The following is a 14,500-nucleotide window of genomic DNA, read 5'->3' on the forward strand; positions in this document are numbered from 1 at the left end:
TCCGAAAGGCATGAGTGTCGTCGCCGAAGCGACGGATGGCTCGAGCCATTCTTCATCCCAGGACCAATCTCCATCTCAGGGTCCATCTTTATCACATGGCTAGGTGTTCACCATCAGTTTGTGTTCGCTGTTATTTCATTGTTTTTATTGTTTTATTAGTTGGATTTTAATTCAGTTGTTAAATTTAAATATTAATGTGTTTGTTTTATGTTTTTTGGATTTAAATTTTATTTTTAATATAATTGGTTATTTTCGAATTGTGTGTGTTTTTATCATTAATCCCACCTTCCCGAATTGTTTGGTAATATTTATACCGAGCATAATTCGTTATATGATCATCTTCTGTAAGGTTGTCTTGGAGTAAAGGTTGAGAATTTGGCCGATATCGGCATATCTATGATTATGTGTGGTGGTAGCATGAAATCTAGGAGAGTTTAGAAGTTACTATTCTAAATCCAGTATAAAAGATACCAGGGTTGTTATAAAATCAAAAATATAGTTTGTTTCGGTTTTCGGGTTTGGAAATTTTCTATTTTCGGAAATTGCCTTAAACAATTTGGCAACTTGCCGATTCGTTTTGGAAGCTCAGAACCTATTTAAACTCCCTTCATTCTACACTCACAACCCACACTACACCCCACCATCATCTCTCACCTTTCACTCCAAGCTTTTCCTTCTTTTTCCTTGTAAACTTCGTTTCAAAGACTTACGAGTGCACTCCGCCCTAGACAACGCCGAAATTTTACTCGAGGCGCGACTTCACGCTTAAGTTGACTCATGCCCAAACACTGTAAATCCAAAACACCCGAGCGACTCGCGCCCTCAAGTGAGCATGACTTCGCCCAAGTTGTTTGTAACTCTCGAAAACTATAAACTCAAAAACACCACGCTTCAAGTGGAAGCGCTGGAGCGCCTGCCCCTCCTCCGTAAACACGAAAATTTCCAATTTTCTCGAGGGTTGTTCCGTGGATTTTTGAGCTGTTCATAAGAGTAGTTAAGATGACATCTCCTATAGTCATACGAACAATCTTTCGAAGACGTGTTGGGAACCGGTGACCTATGGACATTGGTTCAAATAGATCCCGCAGCTAGGATGGCTTCATCATCTACCGTAAGTGATGATGACTCATATTTAGCACGACTTACTACTTATATTTCTACGACCACGTTAATTTCTATTGTAATCGGGATGGAGAACAAGAATTCTCCGTCGTCGAGTCGATGACACGACACTAGAATTCAATAAACATATGGTCGCTTTAGTTTCGGGATTACCAATACCTGATCCTGTTCACACATGGGGATATATGACCAATAATGCATACCTTTATGATTATACATATTTCCATGAGTATTATGGGGGAGGAGTATTTTGAGTAATGGACCAGAGGCGATATAACATTGCCCTTGGTAGCCTGTCCCTAAACTTAGGCACCACCATGTTATTCATCCCCGATGAATATTTTGGGGAATGGTTCCACTTCTGCAAATAGTATCGCCTGGTGACATTTTCCTCGCTTTAGGGGGGGCGTCGCCGATATGACATTCCCCCGAGTTTTAGTCGCTAGTCTTAAAAGAGCCCAAAGCATGAGGCGTAAGTATCTTTTATGCCCGTTTTGGTAAGCCGCATCATCGCGTAGTTGTTTACCCAGATTCGCGCCCCATTCACAGATTGGAAAAGGGTTGAAGTCATGAGACCCACCAATTGGGTGGTTCGCTCATTCATAATTATGACTTGGCCGGATGGTAGGTGTAGCCTCATTTGTCGCCCGCACATCCCATCGTACATAATAACACTTAACAAAGCTAGCATTAATAGATGATAAATGGCGGCAAGCTTGGCAAGTTATAATGGCCCCGGCAGATCGCGAAGGAACCTCATCTCTTTGATGAGGAGGAGGATGCTTAAAGCGGAGATAAGGTAAGTTTTAGTTTTGTTATTGTCTGCTTATGTCCCAAGCAATTTAATTCTGTTAACCCCATAATGGGTGGAACTCTTATAGAGTTGCGTCAGTTTTTTTTTTTTTTTTTTTTTTTTCCTATATTAGTATGTTCTAACCTTGTTTTGCAGATGTTCCAGAATTTCACGCGTTTCCATGGTATTTTTCTACCCTCTTTATTTAAATGTTTTGAGGACAAAACATGCTTCTTGTTTGGGGGGGCATAGAAACACGTGTAATTAAGGCATCTGTTAGGATATAGATATGTATAATATGCATTTGTTTTCAAGTTAAAAATTTCAAAAATATAAATAAATAAGTTTATGCTATACACTTAGGAATATTGGTATTGTTTTTTTTCTCTCTCTTCTTAACAATCTAGAAGCCTCAATGTAGCTTTTGCATCGGAATAATTATTAGAAACTTAGGTTAATATGTAGGTAATAATCTTTGCATCTATCTATAAATATATTACATGAGTATCTATGATTGTTAGCAAGAAAATTTCTGAAATCTAGGCTAGAGTACTTATTCTACAAATCCTGTGAGAATATAGCCTAAAACCTTATATGAGCTTAAACATTTGAGAAATGACACAAGGGAGAAGTAAAATCCGGATAGAGAAATCACACGCCCACTTGCTTGATCACTATGCCATATCCTAAGCGAGAATTTAGGCCCTCTTTGGATCGATATAGCCGAGAAATTCAAACCTATGAATTATTTTTCGCTAGTCGCCCCTCCGAGCCTTTCTTTAGCCTTCCATAAACCACAATACAATTCCTTTACCTTGTTACAAAAACAAAACAAAATAAAAAATTCAACTTACCCAATCTAGAATAAGTCCGAGAATAGAATGAGTGAAGAAAAGAAGAAGAGAAAACCTGTGGTAAACAAAAATTAGTTAGTTGCTTCAAAAAAAAAAAAAAAAATCCAAGGAAAAGAAAAAAAAAAAATAGAAATAAATAAAAACTCCAAAAATAGAATAAAAGGAGTCAAAAGCCAAAGAAAAAAAAAAAAAAAATATGGCTATAAAGATAGAAAAAGAAAATAACAAGGTTTTCTCGAAGTTACATAATATGAAGACTCTATTATCTTAGACTTGTCCTTTTGAATATCCATTTCCTTCCTTCTTAAACCATCTCCTAATCCCCGCAACACCTAATAAAGACCTCTAGCTCAATTAGGAATATGTTAGTGTGATAGTAAGTGGCAGATGTGTTTGATCGACTCCGGCTTCCTTGTTTGTCATTGAGATTGTAAGGTAAAGTGTGCCCACTACACACTGGAGTAGCGAAACTTGAGTGGAAAAATCAGAGTGGTTTTTGTCTTGACATTTATATGAGGACCTACTTAAGGACACTATTCCGAGTTTTCAAAAACGAACCTGCTAGGCATTTCATAGTATTACTCATAATATATATATTTGTATCATAGATGATTGATTATTATGCATATATTAGTTTAGGTTTTTTACTTGGTTATTCTTATTCATTTGCTAGTAAGATGTATAGATAGTTGAGACATGAATGAAGAAACAATAGTTTTATTTCTTAGTCGTTGTAGTATAGATGAAGTTTGTGAGTACCTTCACTGGAAAACTCTCACGAGGCTATAACTCGTCCCACTAGGGAATTTGTAGTGGTTTAAGGCCTTGTTGCATATGGTCAATGCAATCGCGACTCAAGAAAAACGAGTAGTTAGAACTCCATTTTTGGTCACTTATTCTAATTTCTCATATTTGCTTGAGGACAAACAAAATGCTGTTTGGGGTGGTTTGATAAGAGCCCAAAACTGTAGTTTTAACCCCTGTAACAGTTATACTTTTAGACCAATTATGTGAGTATTAATTAAGAGTTAATACCGACACGTGTTTTATATCGCTTTAGGCTTCAAAGTCAATTATGTGCAAAATGTGCCACTTTGATGAGATAAAGGAGCAATGGTTGGTTGCTAAGGAGTTCTGTGATTAAAGGCCAAGATTCAAGAAGACAAAGCCTTTCTAAAGCCCGGTCAAAGCTGAAAAGTCAAAGTCAACGCGGGCAGAAACAGCACACAAAGTCAGCAGAACTTCCGAAGGTCGTATCTTTGGACTCAGACCTCGGAATTGGGTCTACCTTATGTCAAAACGACCGGCTCAGAAAGAGCTTTCTAATGGTCCAAGCCTTGGCCCAATCAGAGGAGCAGAAGTGGATGAAAAATCTATTGAAGCCAACTACAGCTGAAGAGGCCTTTTTGGACTGAAAGTATTGGGTTTTGGGCCTGATTCTCTGGCCAAAAACATGGCTCCAAGCCCATGCATGCTTTTTGGATCTGAACATATAAAAACAAAAGCTTAGCTCCTTGTTAATGGTAGCTAGTTAGACCTAAAACTATAGATAATTCTAGATCTAGTTTTCATTATATAAAATTAAGTTTAGTTCATTTCAATTCTTGTTTTAGATTAATCTTTAGAATCATTGTTCTTCATTAGTTTGATAAATAAAATAGCTAGTTTGTCAATTTCGTTTTTGTTATTTACAATTGTTTAGATCTAAATTCCTTTATTACTTGTTATTAATTTCCTAGTATTACTTGAGATTTAAATTATTGTTTAGATAAATTGCATAAAGATAGAATTTTTATATGATGTCTAGTTTTAAATCAATGGGAAATGATAGTGGTATGAATCAAGGCTAAACCTCCATTAGAGGGGTTGAAGAAGCCTTGATGACGCTTGATCTTTGTTAAACTTAGAAATCGTCGTGATCATTATTCCACTCTAGAAACGATTAATTCACCATGAGAATGGGTTTAATCGCTCACTTGCTAGTTATGAATTGGTAGAAATGTCATGTATAATTAGGGATTATAATTACTATTTTGATATCATGAAGCATTCAATTTGGATCCGCGAAGTCTTTTGTTAGTAGGATTAAGTAGAGTTAAGGTAGATTCAATTCCCTTTAATTCTTTATCTATATTCAAACCCTTAGCATTCTATCATTTCGTTATTCGTAACTTGTTAATTGAATTCACCTCGTAGTATAGAATTCCCCTCGTAAATCTCTCACTAGACTTAAGACCGATTAATTAGACTAGAAAACATTCATGCTAAAGAACTAGGAGTGGAACGAATTTGTTACTCCACTCTATTTCGATAGAATATAGAGTAGAAAACTTGATAAATATAGGCTCGTAATAAGTTTTAGTTTACTTACGTATTGAGTTTCATTGTTCATTTCGTAGGTAAACTATCATTTTTATGTCTATCAGGGCACGACTTCAGCAGAATTCCTAAGAGAATGTACTATTCTAGCTACAAGGAACGACGATGTCAAAGATATTAATGATATGGCCTTGAGTTTGTTTCTTGGAGAAGTTATCGAATATTTGGCTGCAGATAAAGCTGTTGATATTGATTGTAAATCCCATACCACAAAAAAAAAGGAAAACAACCAACTCAACTCCAAATGTTGCTGACTCTCAATCAAAGAAAAGGCAAAACAGTTATAAGTCTCGTGCACCTGTTGGCGAATATCCAAGTGAGTTCCTCAACTCACTTAACCCATCAAGTTTTCCTCCTTTCAGGCTCAAGTTGAAACTTGGGTGCCCAATTATGTTGCTCAGAAATATTATACCCAAAGCTGGCCTTTACAATGGAACACGGCTTATTGTTCTTCAATGTGCCCCTAAAGTGATTGAAGCAGTGATTATAATCGGGGAACACGCATGCGAGCCAGCCCTTCTACCAAGAATCTCTTTGACAACTTCATCTACAGAGATGGCCGTTCCAATGACACGCCGCCAATTTCAAGTTAGACTTGCGTAAGGTATGACAATCAATAAATCCCAAGGACAATCAATGAAGTTTGTTGGGATAGATTTACGAACTCCTGTATTCAGCCATGGACAGTTATACGTGGCACTCTCCAGATGCACATCTTCAAAGAGAATCAATGTACGTAGTCCTTCCACCAAACTCTTCTAGTTGCATGTACCACAAATATTGTGTACCCAGAAGTTATGTTATAACCAACTTATGTTAAATTGTCTTCAATTATTCTGGAAGTTGTTTTCTTACGAGTCTGTAGCTACGTAACTTCGTAAGTATGCAAAAAAAAAATATGGACTCCACTGCGTCCACCCACCCACACACCCACACACCACAAATAAACTATTTTTTGTGGGTAGCTGTGCTGTCTGAATGTATAACAAATTCTTCTTCAACCGATTTGATGGTAAAAATCAGGTATAGACACTAACTTGACAAGTTTGCCCGTTTGAAAGCAAGATGTTAGGCAAACTTTCACCTTAGTATATCACATTCGTTCGGACATGTCTGTTATGATTAACTATGCTCAGCTCCGTGATTGTTTTCTTTTTTTGACTTGGATTTTGTTCGTGGTCCCCGTGATGCTTACCTTTTTGCCTTGGATTTATTTGTAGTATTGTGACGAACCCTATTCATTTTCAAGGTTGCTAATTGAAGACTCTACTTCACCTTTGATTATGTTTATGTTTTATCTTTGAACTGACCAGCCGTGAACAAATCGGCTATATTCCATGATACAACGCCTGATGTTGTTCATAGTTCAAATTACTTTAAAACTCTTCATGTCCTGTTATTAATGAATGGAACTTAACAATATATATCTCCTGTACATCTCTAATTACTACTATTTTCAATCACCTAGGTGGCTGGTCCACTGAGTGCTTCCTGTGGCAGCTTTTCCGGGACGTGCGCTGAGAATGGTACTACTTTAAGTCTTGCTTGAGCATCCCTTGACTTATTGGCTTAAGAGAATAGATATTACAAAAAGTCAAAGAAGGATACTGAAAGAAATGCTTCCTTCAGCAATGCCTTTGAGTTTGGGATATTAGGTCACAGTGTTCCAATGTGAACCCTGACTGGCAGGGGCGGATCCAACATTTCAACTCTCTCTGGGCTAAACAATGATAGCAAGTCTTAAACAAAAAAAATAATAGACACATTCCAAATAAACAATTGAAATACCAGAATTCACAAGTAGCCAAATATATACTAATTCATCAAAATATCTAATCAAGTTCGACTACAAATCTATTTAAAAAGTAAAACTATTTAAACGGTATTTTACGGGTCTTGCGGGCGTCAAAATCATTTCTTTCCACAATTTCGATTCTAACAAATACCAAAATTCAAATCCAAAAAAGAAAAACAGTACATCTCGACACGATAACACATTAACACATAACATACAAAATTTCATAACCAACGAACCATAACAACATTTCAATTTTCAAACAACAATTTTCACATATCTAAAGCCTACATTCCACCAAATCAAGCAATGCAATTTAAGGACCTAACTTGTTTGCATCTCATCGATAACTGTTATTCAAGTGAAATAAACTTAGGAGTCACTGAAATGCTATTGTAATTGAATGTGGTGTAGCTCAATCCATGGCCAAAAGCAAAGATGGCATTTCCATTGTAGAACTAACTTATATGTTCGTCCAAGATAACTTTTTTGCAATATCTGGTCCGAGTTGCATTGAAGTTATGGGGATCTTGGTTACATATTCTTGTAATCTTATGGAAACCATGTGAATGGAAGTCGACCAGCTAAAAGAACGATGAGAGAATACATAGTAAATATGATCTATCAGTATTGTCAGACCCTAGCTAGCTAGTTATGAAATGGTCTAGATACAACAAAGTTTTATTTTCTCACTTGGGTTATATTTAGGTAGTATAGGATTTTTTTTTTCAGCAAAAGGACCATGGGTTGAAGCTTGGTCCAGCCCTCTCCTAGGTCCGCCCCTGCTGACTGGGGTAATCAAGCATACATTTTCTCATGTACTTTGTTATGTGTACATGGTTTATTCTTCAATTCACTTCTCAGAATGTCTTCAAAAATCCGTTAAACCTTTTGTATCTTCAACAATTATAATTCTATTTTCATTCTTATAAAACACCTGCTTTTACCATGCTTGGGGCGCCTTCATTTGGTTAATTCCTATACACCAACATCCTTCTTATTAATTGGTTTCGAGCTACAATTTTGGTTCGCTTACAAAATTTGTCTCACACATACCATTTTTTGTTGCCTGGACAATGTGCAGACGCACCTTCAACAAGATTTTCGTGTCTTCATACTATTTCGCATGTTTTCAGTACCTACTCTATGTCTACAAGTTCTTCTCTCACTAAGGAACACCCGATAATGCAAGATTATTTGTTAAATAATTAAGAACATTTCCTCATCTGTGCTTATAACATAATGTACACGCATTTGTTCATTAGTTCACATTTGTTTGCTTTTGATTTGCAAACGTCGACTTCCCATGTTACAGACACCACAAGATTTGTTAATTAGTTTGCCATATTTACCCGATATAGTTTTTCAAGCTGATCAAAATCTATGTTTGGAGTTGGAGAAACACTTTTGTTTAAGATAGTGTACTAAAAAACTAAAACGTCAAGTCTTTTAAAATCTTACAGAGACATCATGTTCATTAGCTTAGTGTTTTCGTCGGGGTCAGATATCATGTTCCGACTATTGCGGTCCTATATTAATACACATATCTTCAGTTCTTAACGCTTGCACCCAAACACTTCGTCTCCCCTCCCCCTCCAAAATTCTATTCATTTCCTCTTGCTCTAATTAAAGTTTTTTTAGCAACTCCTTTAACATTTTTAAATAGCTTTCAACACATGACTTCCCACTATGTATCGTTACTCCAAGGTCTCCTCACTTACTATAAATACATTGGAGGAATGAGTTCATTACCAGCAAGTTGTTCAGAATTCTGTCATCTCTTCTGCGAGCTGAGGTTCGTTTTTTTTTCACAACCAATGGAAAACGGCAGCACTATTGCAATTTCTTTCAAACGTTTGCTAAATGACATAACCCATTAGGTAGGATTACCACTACCAATCTATGATGCAGTCTTCAGGTTCAGCCGTTACAAGTTTTGGGTCGATATACAAACGCTTACATTCATCACTTCTAAGAAGAGATATTTCGGAGATCCATCTATTAGCCAAAATGGATCTGATGAGGTTGCTGCCCGGAGAGCGATCGAATACCTTCATTCTATCTACCATTTTGATCTTATTGACTTCAACTCACGGGAACTACACCAAATGCGACTTCATAATCAACAGCTCCAAGCCGAAACTCAACAACTCCAAAACCAGAACACTGCCCTCCTTCAACAAATTGCAACTCTGCAAGCGCAATATGTCATTCCTAATATTATTGTCATTAGTAGTGACGAGGAAAGCGTTGCTGACGACTCTGACTACGTACCATCATCGATGAACATGGGGGCATTAAGCGACTCTCGAAGAAAAAAGAGGCTATTCATTTCTTCCTACCTATCAGTTATTTAGTTTCCCTTTGCTTCCTGGATTGCACAACTACCTTTGCAACTTGCTTTATCTTATCATGCTTTGTTGATGTTTCGTCCATTATGGAGTGTCGTTTATATATACCATGTTTGAACGAACCTCTGTCATTCTCATTAAGTTTTTTCCTACACCTACATACATTCTAAGAGTCATCAATGTTGTTTGCCTTTCCTCCCCCATTTATATTGAGTAATACTACACTGACATGATATCGACATAGTCAACCAACACACTGAGGTGGCTGGTGATGTGTCATGTCCTCATAATCAAAAGTCAAACCTACTTTTTTACTTTTCTATTCTGCCGATAAAAAAGTAAAAAAGTAAAGATGACACGTAAAAAAGAGCGCGAGAAGATAAAGGGTTTTTTATCGGCATAATAGAAAAGTAAAAAAATATGTTTGACTTTTAATTATGTGGACATGACACGTCACCAGCCACCTCAGTGTGTTGGTTGACTGTGTCGATATCCTGTGTCAGTGTAGTATTACTCATTTATATTTGCGGTAAACATCAATGTTGTTTAATTTGCTTAATACTTCCACTTCTGCCATCAACCAATATATATCTTATACTTAGTTAATTACTGCTGACTCTTTCTATTAAACTACCGTGTCTACTTTAGGTAAAATTGACTAAGTCTTTTACTAGTACCAAGCCATAAGTCGGGTATACAACTAACCATTTCAGTTACAATCTAGCCAAAACTTTTTAATTTTTTGTCCTTGAGCTCATAAGTCTAGCAATCATAGCAAATGGTATTTTCATTTAGTGGGAATTGTGGTGGCACACCGTTGAGCAATGAAACCAAGCATCTAAGAAATAAGTTATCGACTAAAAAATCCCAACTTATCTCTGTTTCGACCAAATATGATCAAAACATTAAGTAGTGACGAAAGAGATGAAGAACAGAGAAAAGTAGTGAAAAGGCGATGGTGATTGAGTGAATGATGAGACTGTACCTTTCGGTTGCCTACGTACCCAAATTATTGATGGGATCAAGTCTCAATAACATAGTTCTGTATGAAAAATAGTTTGGTATTTATATAGGTAGAGTGGAGACTCCTTGTAGCTCCAATATTCTTGTAGCTTAAGTAATTGTGATTGAATATAACTCTCAACTGATAATTATCTCTTTAATAAGAAATGAATCTGGACATAAATCAATGTACATTAGTCGCAAGCCATATGGCTAAGGTTCAGCCTTAGACACATGAGTTAATGGGCCTGTACATTGATCCATAATATTGCAAATTGGGCTTTAGCCCTGTCGTTTAAACGAATAAAATAGAGACCCCTACTAATGGACGTTTGCCACGTAGGTGGGGGTCAAAACAATCTCCACTCTCCAATTGCTCTTGAGAGGCCGCAATGTGTGCCACTTGAAATTGAATTCGTTGCCAGATTCATAATATTCTAAGAAAAACGTTTTAAGCCCAACTTAAACACATCAGTCAAAGCCTATGGGATCCACCCAAATTGAATGTATCATTCCAATCAGACCCATGAAAATAAAGTTCCCAAACCAACTCTTTTTTACAACACTTACTAGCATGCGCAAACAATACTTGTTAGGTGCCTCAAATAAGACCTCGGTAGCTTCTTGTTCCACGCATAACGATTTCGCAACTCCATTAACCAACATTATACGAGCACTGCTAGGCGGACCTACTTTTTTGCCCACCTATTTCGACACACTATTTGTTAAACGTTGGCTTGCATTGATACACACGGACACATGTGTCGAGACAAATCAATCATTATCATTAGTAGGCCGGTAAGGCTGATTAAATTAGTTGTTATGGGTATCATTACTCACATTATATTCAATTACAATTCTTTTCAAGCAAATAAAATCTGCTTTGTACATAATCCATTATACATAGTTAGTATGAAAACTACCGCAATTATTACATTAAAAACATTTTCCATTTTCCATTATTCTTATTTTGACTTACTTACTCCTATATGTATATGTAACTCCCATATTCATCAATTCTCCACCCTTCTACATTTACTACATTACTTCCTTCCCCTATAAAAAATTAACCTCATTTCCCTTTCAGGCGAAAAACTTGGTATCTATTTTTCATTACCTCGCCATATAAGCAAGACTTCTCTTACCAAAATACAGTCCACAGGTACGGTTTCACTTGCTCTTCAGTTTTGTTCATCTAATTTGTACATCGTCATCTATTTATGTGCCTAATGTTTGGTGATTCTCATATATATTTTGCAACAAATGGCTAACTTATCAAACGAAGGTCCAGACACAAGCAAGCCACTGACAGCATCCTATGAAGACAACTTCCCAATTTATAAGCCCCAAGCCCCACCAAGAATGGCAGGTCTTAACGCAATGATGTATGTTTTTTATCATCTCACCGAGTCACACCTTAACTACCTTAAACCAAAACTCAAGGTTGAAGAGACGCCTGCCAAAAACACCAAGATGCCTATCAAAACCTCCTATGATCAAGAATCTTATCCCACTTCCATGGACGACATAGATTAGGTTGTTATACATAACAAGTTCAACTCAATCCTCACTTGCCACCGTTTCACCTTCAATAAATATTTTTTGTCTATTTAGTTTTACAATTACTAATGATTTCCCCATTCAAAACGTTAAATGCATGAAATGTAATTGACCTGTTTCCTAGTGCTATATATCTAACAAGTACTGCCTAAATTTTAAGTTTTAACCTAATCTACATGACTCAGTATAATGCTTTATTCAACATCAACTCATCATCTTTGTAAATCATAACTATACTAACCAGTGATCTTATGAATGAAATGTTTTTTTATAATTTGTTGCCACTTATTTTGAACGGTGTGCTATGCCACTATCTCCCGCAGACAATGTTGGGAGGAGATTCCCCTTCTATATCAGTTATCCCTTAAAGTTATGCCGTGGTTAGGGTTCACACATACATTGCAATTTTGCTACGCAATAATGGGCATGCCTTATACTTTTTCAAGCCATGTTGCAGATGTGATGTGCCCTTTGTTTTACCTTGGCTCAACACATTTCCAAACATGCAGAAAAAACAAAAAATTATCATGAACTATTAACCTAATACAATAACATCAAATCTAATCATAATACAGGGCTACCACCAATATATCCAATGTACTTGCCAAAGGATTAGAATACAATACTGGACGCATTGCTAATTAACAAACTTTAAGAAAAAAAAATTGGAGTCACAATGTCGCCAAAAATCACTGCTCTCTGAGGCACTTCCCGAATATATTTTCCGATTAGGACAAAATTTCAAGATATTTCAACAAGCTGCAATGTGAGGCTGTGGGGGTGACTTTTTTTTGCATATTGATGAATTTCCTTTGTCCTTAACAGTTTCCAGCCCTCTTAACATTCCTTAATAATAACCTTCTCGCACTCACCTTTTTTCTCTCCTTCATCCACAATTCAATTAAACCACTGCGTCTTCTGTAACCACATCCTCATCATCACTGTAACGGATGGGGCTCTTCCCCTTCTCCCTCTTTACATCTTTTCCCAAAATCTATAAATTTGTTTCGGAATTTCATACCACATTTGTTCAACTTCTTCATATCAAGATATTATTCGTGTTATAACATTAGCAATCAGGTTTTGTGCTTATTCTTTGATCACTCTCACAAATGTCCCGTGCTTTATATGTGGATGCGAATTCGGTATTATGATACATGGATTATGCAATTTCTATTTTGTGTAATTCCTTACTGGATGCAGGCTACTCCCTACTTAATTTGTCCTTTCTATTACTGATTCATGTGTTATGCCTTCTCAGTCTTAAAAAAAAATGGATTTAACATGATTGCCTTGCGAATTCTTAATTTAGTTACATCCATTTCCATATTGGGTTGTTTGTGTTATTTAAGTTGCATGTATATTATGCAATAGCTACTGCTAACTATCCTAACCTAGTTGTAAGGTCAACGAATAGTTATTTTTAGATGGGTTGGGAAATAGTTGTGGCATCTGCCTTCACTGTCTTTTAATCGACACACTTTTTTACTATCCGTACTTTGTTGTTGTTTTGGTTATAATTTTTATTTCTTTTCTCCTCCATTTTGTTTTTTGTGATACCATACTGTTTAATTTGGCCCTTTTCCTACCCTTGACAGCTGCAGCTCCCGATGTTGATGCAAAACTATCAAGACCTTGACAAACTTCGTAACGGATCAAACCGATATAAATTAAAGGGCCGCATTACAAAGTTGTGGGAATCAGTGCATTTGAAATATAAGAACACACTTAGTTTGGAGTTTCTTCTTTTAGATGCAAAAGTAATTATAATACTATATGTACCATCTATTTGCCACAGCCATAATATAATGGATTGATTACTTTACTGTTGTTTCCCCCATTGTACACAGGGTGCTCACATCCATGTCATTTTATTGAAAAAATATTTTGAGGATTTTCGCGATTTGCTTAAGGATGATGTGTTAAAGAAGGAAATGTCTACACTATGGAGAAATTCGACGTGTGGTTTGCAAAAGATTATCGGGCAGTTGTGAATGATCACAAAATTTTTATTAATGCTGGAACAGTGATCGCACCAATTGATGGAGAAGGTATCCACATTGCAAAGCACAAATTCAACTTCTCCCAGTTCGACACCCTTTCGAGTAGAGTTCACGACAAGACTCACCTTATAGGTAATAGTTCGCTACACATTTCGATTTCACCTCTGAATAAACTATTAAGGATTGTATTCTAACATTTATGCCAAAAAAAAATGAAGATGTTATTGGTCTACTTAAGCGAATCGGTGAAATCACAAACAAAAATGGAACTGTTTTTCAAGAGATTGTGCTCATGGATAAGAGTTAACTTGCCGACGTTATCTCTAATAAGCACTATGTATTTCTTTTCTAACATAAATGATCCTATAATCAGTGCCGCAGAATTGACAATTGTTTTATGGGGTGCTTTAACCGAAAAGTTTCAAGATGATCTTTTGACACAAGAAAATGTGGTTGTCATTGCAACTTCACTTAATCCAAAAGATTTCCAAGGTACCTATTTATTCTACCTTCATGTAAATAGTTCATTTTTTTTAACTTTGCTAAGAAAAATAATGCATATTTCATGTCTTAATGCTATGTTGTAGGAAAATTTTCTTTCGTTTCATCGCTTAGTGGCACAAAGTTCTACATAGATTTAG

The sequence above is a fragment of the Coptis chinensis genome, chromosome 9, assembly GCF_015680905.1.
Source record: "Coptis chinensis isolate HL-2020 chromosome 9, ASM1568090v1, whole genome shotgun sequence".
Classification (NCBI taxonomy): Eukaryota; Viridiplantae; Streptophyta; class Magnoliopsida; order Ranunculales; family Ranunculaceae; genus Coptis; species Coptis chinensis.